This window comes from Perognathus longimembris, chromosome 18 (assembly GCF_023159225.1).
Source record: "Perognathus longimembris pacificus isolate PPM17 chromosome 18, ASM2315922v1, whole genome shotgun sequence".
NCBI classification, from domain to species: domain Eukaryota; kingdom Metazoa; phylum Chordata; class Mammalia; order Rodentia; family Heteromyidae; genus Perognathus; species Perognathus longimembris.
The window spans coordinates 52,256,977-52,265,175 of record NC_063178.1 but is presented as its reverse complement, the minus strand read 5'-3'; positions in this window follow the sequence as shown (position 1 = coordinate 52,265,175).

The following is an 8,199-nucleotide window of genomic DNA, read 5'->3' as shown; positions in this document are numbered from 1 at the left end:
GATGCCCCGCCATTAGACCACGCCCCCAAGCGCCTCGCCTCCCCCTAGGCCCCGCCTACCAGAGGTTTCACATCCTCCAGGCCCCAGGTTCCCCATGCACTCCAACTCTGCTGAGCTTCCTGGCTTCTCGGCCCCACCGCTTAAAGGTGCCTCGCACCAGCCCGGGTGCCCACCTCCGGGTATCCGGGAACAAGAAGGGGACAGTGTCATGGCTGCGGCACTTTCCACTTCCTCTGTGGAACCCTAAGCCTCCAGCCACCACCACAGCCACAGCTTTGGCTGCTTCACTTCCCAGCTGTGTCATCCCAGCGAACATTGCCCCGCTTGTGGCGTCCTCAGCCGGTGACCACCCTGCTCTCCACCAGCCTGCTGCGCATGGGCCAGCGGGGCAGGGCATGCCACACAGGCAAGGAGGCCTCACTGCGCGTGCCCAGCAGGAGCGGACCAAGTGTCACCGCACATGCACAGCAGGCTGGACCACAGCGTGGGGAGCTTCTGCGAGCCAGTGCACATGCGCATCAGCCTACACCGCATAGCAGGGAGCAACCAGGTGTTAGTGTACCATAGCAGGCTGCACTGCCAAGCGGGGAGCCTCGGGATGCCTCTGCAGGTAGGCAGCACGCTGGACCTCCCAGCGGGGGACCAGACAAACTACGCATGCACAGCCGGCTGACCTGCCAAGCAGAGAGGGACCGGGTACCATTGGAAGTGCACAGCAGGTTGAGCGGCGGGACAGAGGGCGACCAGATGCTTCAGCGCATGCACAGCAGGCTGGCCTGCCTAGCGGGAACGCTCTAGGCACCAGTGGAAATGTGCAATAGGCTGCACCGGTAGATGAGGGATCCGGGTGCCGCTAGGGTTGCACAGCATGGCAGTACGGGGAGCAATCCGGCACTGCTGCACATTTGCAGCAGGCTAGATCGCCGGGCGGGGCCAAGGAAGCAAACGTGCTTGTGCCCAGTTGGCTGGACCACAGAGCTGAGAGGCACTAGTGCACATGCGCAATACGACATGCAAAATAGGGGGGGGATGGATTACCCACAATTCTGGGTGGTGACGTCATCGTGCTCCATCCTGTGGTTCATCCTTTCTATGTAATTCATAAGGGTAATTATTCTTAATTAGGATTAATAATCATTATTTATTTATAATCATTTAATTTATATGTAATGTATGTTTATAATTGTATAGTATATCATAATTATTCAGAGCCATTATAATTATTAATGTAAAGTCATAATTTATATATAATTTATTATTACTATAATTATTTATAATTTATGTATAATTTATTATTGTAATTATAATCAATATATAATGTAGGATTACAATTATTTATAATTTATCTATAACATAATTGTAATTATTTGTCTTCATACTGATTATTCATTATAATCAATTATAATTTGCATATAATTTTTAATGGGTATAATCATAATTATTCATCATTGATACATAATTTATGTTGATCATTATTTATGGTGTGTATATAACTTGTGATTATTTATCATTATGATGTGTACATATTGTACAATTACATTTATGTATAATTTTAATGTCATTTAGAATCATGATTATTTATAATTATTAATAAAGTACAAATTATACATAATTTATAATCATAATTATTTATAATTAATGTATAATTTTTATTATAATGATTTACAGTGTATAATATACCCTTGTAATGATTTATAATTATAATTATTAAGAATGTACAATTATATATAATTATTTGTAACATATATAATTTGTAATTATTTATTGTTATTCTAAGTATAATTTATTAGTAATGTATAATTATAATTATGTATACTTTACTGTGATTTGTAAATATAATTATTTAAATATAAATACCATTTATATTTAAATAATTATAGTTTATATAATTTATGATTACAATTTATAATTTCATGTAATTTAGAAATATAATTCTTTGAAATTAGTATAATTATTCATACTTTATAATTATCTATTATTATCAATACTAATAATTTATAATTATTATAATTATTTACAATTTGTATATAAAATTGTTATAAATAGAACTATTTATAATTTATATATAATTTATAATTGTTATAATTATGTATGATGTATATACGTTGTCATAATTTTTTTCCTTAAAATATTAGTATATATATTTTTTTTTTTTTTTGGGCCAGTCCTGGGCCTTGGACTCAGGGCCTGAGCACTATCCCTGGCTTCTTCCCGCTCCAGGCTAGCACTCTGCTTCCTGCTCCAGGCTAGCACTCTGCCACTTGAGCCACAGCGCCGCTTCTGGCCGTTTTCTGTATATGTGGTGCTGGGGAATCGAACCTAGGGCCTCGTGTATCCGAGGCAGGCACTCTTGCCACTAGGCTATATCCCCAGCCCAAAATATTAGTATAATTATTATGCCCAGTGTTTGATGATGCATCATTGTTCAGTATTATTTATTATCATATGATGCATATCATCTATTATTCCTTATATAGATTTATTCTGTCCTATGTTGCACATATTTATGTACGTCTTACTTTCATGTATATTTATATGTAATATCTCTTATTTGTACATTATTTCTTATCTATTACGAATGTATAATCATATGTAATTAATTCATGTTATTTTATACCTATTACATATATTTTCACACATTGTATATGTATGAAGTATAAATGATAGATATATAATTCATGATTATTACAACTATTTATAATTTACCTATAATTTATAATTATATAATTTATATTATTACATTATTATTATTATTGCATAATATTTATCCTTTCTTTTTGTTTCCTCTTTTATATATATATATATATTTATTATCAAACTGAATTACAGAGAGGTTATAGTTTCATACATTAGGCATTGGATACATTTCTTGTACTGTTTGTTACCTTGTCTCTCATTCCCTCTCCCCCCTCCCCCTTTCCTTCCCCCCCATGAGTTGTTCAGTTGTTCAGTTCATTTTCACCAGTTTGTAAGTATTGCTTTTGTAGTTGTTTGTCTTCTTTTACCCTGTCTCTCGATTTTGGTTTTCCCTTCCAATTCCCTAGTTCTAATACCAGTATACCCGGTTTCCAATATACTCAGATAAGATACAGAGATAGTGTAGGTACAACCACAGGAAGGTGATACAAGAATATCATCAATAATAGAGGCTACAGTTACATATGGCACGTTCAAAGTAGTTACAACTGTGATATAACAATCGTTTCCATAACTTGGAGTTCATTTCACATAGTATTATCTTATGTGTTCATAAGGCTATAGCTATTGGGCTCCTGTGATCCTCTGCTGTGACTTGACTAAACCTGTACTAATTATTCCCTATAAGGGAGACCATAAAGTCCATGTTTCTTTGGGTCTGGCTCACTTCACTTAGTATAAGTTTTTCCAAGTCCTTCCATTTTCTTACAAATAGGGCAATGCCATTCTTTCTGATAGAGGCATAAAATTCCATTGTGTATATGTACCACATTTTCCTGATCCATTTGTCTACTGAGGGGCTTCTGGGTTGGTTCCAGGTTCTAGCTATGACAAATCGTGTTGCAATGAACATTGTTGTGCTGGTGGCTTTACTGTGATTATGTTTGTGTTCTTTTGGATAGATACCCAAAAGTGGGGCTGCTGGGTCATAGGGGAGTTCTATGTTTAACCTTCTGAGGAATCTCCATACCACTTGCCAGAGTGGCTGAACCAGTTCACATTCCCACCAACAATGAAGTAGGGTTCACTTTTGGCCAGATCCCCTCCAACAGTTGTTATGATTAGTTTTCTTGATATAAGACATTCTTACTGGGGTGAGATGGAATCTCAATGTCGTTTTGATTTGCATTTATTTTATGGCCAGTGATGTAGAGTACTTTTTCATATGTCTCTTGGACATTCTCATTTCCTCATCAGAGAAGTCTCTTTTTAAGTCTCTAGCCCACTTGATGATGGTTCTTTGCGGTTTTGTTTTGGATGAAGGTATTTTTTTTTAGTTCTGCATATATTTTAAATATGAGGCCTTTGTCCGTTGAATTGCTGGTAAAGATCTTCTCCCAATCTGTGGGCTTTCTGTTTATTCTGCGAGCTATATCCTTTGCCCTATAGAAGCTCTCCAGTTTGATGCAGTCCCATTTTTCCATCCTTTCCTTGATTTGTAGCATTTCTGGGTCTTTGTTAAGGAAGTTCCATCCTGTGCCAAGGAGCCCATGGGTCCACAAGAATCAATCACTGTAAATAAATAAGCAAACAAATGATGAAATCTTCAGATGCTGGCCCTACAGCAACCTGAAAACTGAAGGAGCAGGAAGCACAGACTGTAAGTCACTCTTCAGTGGCATTGTGGAGCTGTGCTTCTTTCTCTGTGTCAGAGGCAGAATTCAGGCTTCTTAGACCCTAGTATTCCAACCTACTCCAGAGTTTGGAATGAAAAAGCAGGTTCAACCAATAATAACTAAAAGGAAATGCAAACACGAAGCAAAAACAACCAACTGATTTCATCCTAATTTTTTATTTTGGAATTTCTCTGAAAGACACTCTTCAAAAGCTGAACATAAGGACTGTTAATTCGTCTGTTTAGACTCATCCTTTATTTAAAACATTGAAAAAGAAAAGAAAACATCAGCATCTCCAATTCCAGGATATATTAACCTTATATTTTTGACATTCAGAGTTCTCTATTACTTTAACACACACACACACACACACACACACACACACACACACACACACACACCTTAATTTCTTAGAACCCAGATTTATTTTAACGCTAAGATTAGGCATTCTAAATCAGGGCTCTCTGCTCCTGAGCAGACATTCTAATAAAGCCTCACTGCCAGATATAAAAAGGCCACTGTATAATTTATTAGAGGAACTTTCAAAAGCTCTGATTACTTTTTAACCACAAGGGGGAAACACAATTACAAGCATCCTGATAAGCTCCAACCCTACACTGGGCACTTGCGAATGTGTAGGAGCTACACAGTCTTAGCTCCTCAACTCTTCTGCCTCCTCCTTTGCAGCATGACATGAAGAAGGATTCAAATTCCATGACATTCAGTCTTCTCGCTCCCCTTCAAATGTGTAATTCCATTTTCTTAAATAATGGGAGAGACAGATAAAATAAAAACTCAAAACAACCTCAACAAAGAATTAGCTAACAGGATCCAAGAACTGATCAAGAAAATCATACATCACAATAAAGTAGGCTTCATCCCACAGACGCAAAGATGGTTCAACATCTGCAAATCAATAAACGTAATTCACCACAACAACAGAGCTAAGACCAAGAACCACATCATCATCTCAGCCAATGCCCAAAAAGCCCTTGACAAAATACAACACCCATACATATTAAAAGCTCTGGAGAGAACAGGAATAGAGAGAACATTCTTTAAAGCAATAAAAGCCATATACAACAGACCAACTTCTAATAACATATTAAATGAAGAGAAACAAAGACCATTTCCCCTGAGCTCAGTAACAAGGATGCTGAATCTCCCCACTTCTATTCAATATAGGGCTGGAATCCCTAGCCATAGCAATAAGGCAAGAGGAGTGCATCAAAGGGATCCACATTGGCAAAGAAGAAATAAAATGTTCCCTATTCACAGATGACATGATCTTATATCTGAAGGCCCAAAAAAATCTCAGTCCCCAAACTCCTAGACCTAATAAGCCATCTTGACAAAGTAGCAGGATACAAAATCAACCCCAAAAGATCAGCAGCTTTTCTACACTCCAGCAACGTACAAGCAGAAAAGAAAATTATGGAAATAATACCATTTACAATAGCTAAAAAAGAACAAAATCCCTAGGGATTAGCCTAACTAAAGACCTGAATGACCTACTTAATGAGAACTATAAAAAATCTAAAAATGGAAATCAAAGAGGCCACAGGAGATGGAAAGAGCTCCCATGTTCATGGGTAGGCAGAATCAATGTAGTGAAAATGACCATATTGCCCAAAATGTTATACAAATTCAATGCAATCCCCATCAAGGTTCCAGCTACATTATTCACTGAAATGAAGAAAGCAACCCATATGTTCATATGGAACAGCAAAAGACCGAAAATAGCCAGAGCAATTCTAGGCAAAAGAAGGAGTGCAGGATGTATCACAATACCAGATTTCAAGCTCTATTATAGAGCCACCATAAAAAAACAGCCTGGTATTGGTATAAAAACAGACTGAAGACCAATGGAATAGAAGAGAAGACCCAGAAATAAAGCCGCACTCTTAATGTCTGCTGATATTTGACAAAGGAGCTAAAGACAATGGAAAAACATAGCCTCTTCAACTACTGGTGCTGTAAAAACTGGGCAGCCACATGCAGAAAACTCAAAGTAGACCCTAGCCTATCAGCATGCACCAAGATTAACTCAAAATGGATCAAGGACCACAACATCAGACCTGAATCTTTGAAACTAGTGAAGGACAGAGTAGGAAAGATGCTAGAACTTACAGGTATAGGAAGGAACTTCCTGAATAGAGTCTCAGGGGCACAACAGATAGGGGAGAGTCTCGACAAATGGGACTACTACAAAATAAAAAGGTTTGCACAACTAAAGACATAGCCACCAAACTAGAAAGAGAGCCAACCATATGGGAAAGATTCTTCACGAGCAGAGCAACAAAGGCCGAATATCCGTCATCTACAGAGAACTCAAAAAACTAACCCCCTCCAAATGGGCAAAGGAACTAAAGAGATACTTCACAGAAGGAGAGATAAAAATGGCAAAGAAACCTATGAGGAAATGTTCAACATCGCTGGCAGTAAAGGAAATGGAAATAAAAACAACCCTGAGATACCTCCTCACTCCAGTTAGAATGCCTTATACTCTGAACTCAGGCAACAACAAATGATGGAGGGGATGCAGGGAAAAAGAAACCCTTCTCCACTGTTGGTGGGAGTGCAAATTAGTACAACCACTTTGGAGAACAGTATGGAGGTTCCTCGAAAAGCTCAACATAGACCTACCCTATGACCCAGCCATACCTCTCCTAGGCATCTATCCTGAACAACAGGTCTCAGGATATCAAAAAGACATCTGCACAGCCATGTTTATCGCTGCACAATTCACAATAGCCAAAATATGAACACAACCCAGATGCCCCTCTACAGATGAATGGATCACAAAATGTACCTATACACAATGGAATACTACATAGGTCTTAGAAACAATAAATTATTGGTATTGACAGGGAAATGGTCAGAACTTGAAGAAGTAATGTTGAGTCAGACAAGCCTTGAACACAGAGAACAAAGGGGCATGGTCTCCTTGATATATGACTGTTAAGGTGGGGGTAGAGGGACACTAGAGACCAGGTCTGTGAAACAAAAAACTTCTTGTCAAATGGTATTTACCACAGGTGTGGGTCAGCGACCTTACATTATGTATCTAAAACCAAATAACTACTAAACATAAAAAGATCTAAAATAGACCTCTCAGTGGATCACAATAGCTCAAAAGCTACAAATGTATGATCATATAAGACAAGGATAAGCAAACTCTATTGTTGACATTATATTTAAAGTTCTAGGTAAATTTCCTTTGGCGTATGCCATGAGGCTACAGTATATGATTTTGGTACACTGGGTATTGTATATATGCCTACTTGATCTAGGGAAGGGAAAGAAAAACGAGGGTGTAAGATATCACAAGAAATGTTCACACTGCCCTATTATGTAACTGTACCCCTTTTGCACAACAACTTGTCAACAAAATTTAATAAATAATTAAATAAATAAATAAAACAGAAGGCCTTACCTGTGCAGGGGAAGGCAATGTCCCTTTTGTGTTTCCCATTGCTTATACTTCTGTTTGATGAAGAAGCATCTCATGGAAAGCCTGGGCCACAGAATACCCAGAATTATATATATTTTAACTGTTTGCAGGTATAGTAACATCAAGGAGGCCTCATCAGGATAGTTCTCCCACATTATGCAGTCAGACTCAGAATCTGAGCAATTAAGAGAGAAAAACCGCAGCCACGCAAGGAAAAAGTCTTCTGGGTATGTGGAAGTGTTCACTGCCTTGACAAAATCTGTGAATCCGGAAAAATCTGGCTGATGGTGTGAAAAAATTCATGAAGAATCCACAAGCCATTCATGTCTTGTCGTGTTAACCGTTGCACCCAGTTCCAGCTGAAGTGAAGCAGTAAGGAGACCATAGTAGTGGCTATTGATGTGTTCTTTGAGGCCATCTGATAAAGAGCAG